Source organism: Mustela erminea, chromosome X (genome assembly GCF_009829155.1).
Source record: "Mustela erminea isolate mMusErm1 chromosome X, mMusErm1.Pri, whole genome shotgun sequence".
NCBI lineage: Eukaryota > Metazoa > Chordata > Mammalia > Carnivora > Mustelidae > Mustela > Mustela erminea.
Window position 1 is genome coordinate 100,846,900 of NC_045635.1, and position 1,847 is coordinate 100,848,746.

Below are 1,847 nucleotides of genomic sequence, written 5' to 3' on the forward strand. Positions count from 1 at the left end.
CTCAAATAAATTAAAAAAATCTTAAAAACAAACAAACAAACAAAAAAACTAAGCATGTTTAACCAAAACAACACTTCTGAAAGTAGAACGCCATTTTCTTTTTCAGGAAATAATATTGCAAATGGTTGCTTCTGGGTCAATTTACCACTGTAGAGGAGCAAAGTAGTTAAAGCATAGCTATGCTCAACCGAGCTGCTTTTCTGCACAATTGTTAAATACCTGAAAACATTCCTAAGATCAAGGTTTATAACCATTTTAAGAGACAAGACTTCCAGAGGGGCTTTCCTGCCCCAAATGGTCAAAGCTTAATTAGAAGTTTGATGATACTCAAGTTTTTTTTTTCCTCATCATATCTTCTGTTCAAAATACTGTTACGGTTGGTAATATGACATGTATCTTGTCTGATCTGGGTGATACAGTCCAGAAAGTAGGGTTTGAGAAGATAGACCCTAAACTCATGAAGGAAGCCTTGGCCTTCTGTCTGCAGGCCATATACTCATGTCCCTTTCCCCTAGTTTTATAAACTGAGGACTCTGAGTTCCTTGACTTTCAGTGAACTGGAGTAAAGAGTGTGAATTACAATGGTGAGAAGGGTGTGTACTTACAAGTGAACTATCCTGTTTGAAGTGGTACAGGTCCTGGAGGCAAATATTTCATATAAGGTAGAATCTGAGCAATAATGTGCCTATGGAGAAGGCGCTGGAGAAGAAGTCATTGGTAGACCTGAAGCTTGGCTTCAGGTGGTATTTGATGAGGTATTCGATGGCTCACTGGTGGTGGAGGTGAGAGTACAGTACAAAACGTTTCTCTGGAGATATAATATTAGGAGAGTTCAATACCACTGGTTGACGCTGATATTCAGGATGATGGTGAGCTCAGGTGTAGAGACAGGAGGTAGTAGTTTTCAAGCACCAGAATCTGAGTCATTAAGTTGCTATGCTTTCTTGTTGAAATACAGAGGTTTCCTGACTCGCTGAAGGAAGTTGAGGTGAAGCTGTGTATGACGAACTCCGCTGGAGGAGCATAAATATCTTCTTATGGCTTATGCTGTACATGTTGGAAAGGAAGTGGTGATATAAAATGCTGCCTTGTTGGAATACGGTTCTTATGATGCTTGTCTTATAAAACAATCAGAGATTTCATGTGGCGCTGCAGCAATACGCAGAATGCATATTTTCAAGTTAAGGACCGGCAGCAGGGTCTCTGTGTCTCATGTGGCGGTGGTTGATATGAGCATCTAAATCTTGTTGAGACAAATACGTTCTCTTGCATCCCTGAACAGTGCTGCACATGAATAGAGAACCTTGTGCATGCTCCTCAATTCGGTGAACATATTTACTACAGCCTGGACATATCTTATCGCCTCCTTTTTCATGTAAAATAGCACAGGCATAGCAAAAAGCATGCTTACACGGAATCATCCGCCCATAGATTTTAATGGGCAATTCGCATTTGTCACAGAAATGAACCGGGGTGTTATCCTTTTCACCCAAGATGTTTATCTGAAAGTCCCAGAAAATATCTTCACTAGACCTTTGCTCATTTCTAAACGATTCGCTCCTATTAAAGCAGCACCGTTCTTCCTCACTAGCACTGAGTCCTTTAGCGTGCTCCATGATTCAGCTTTCAGGGCACGATGGGAACGGAAGTCAAGCCCACTGACCCAAGGAGCGCATGCGCCCTACCCTCTTGAACCAGTGAGGTGGAAGGGCAAGCGGGTTGCCCCAGCTTTGACCTCTTCTTACATATCCCCATTCCGGTGATGGAGTTGGGCAGGAAAAAAAGGAAGTGTTTCAGAGTGGAGTTTGGTTAGACTGCTTTTTTTTAATGCTATAAAAAAAGGAGTC

General features: G+C 41.7%; 1 pseudogene; it reads right to left on the minus strand.

The window, feature by feature from the left end:
* Positions 1 to 371: 371 nt before the first annotated feature.
* On the minus strand, positions 372 to 1,616 carry LOC116582342 (annotated as a pseudogene).
* Positions 1,617 to 1,847: the final 231 nt, after the last annotated feature.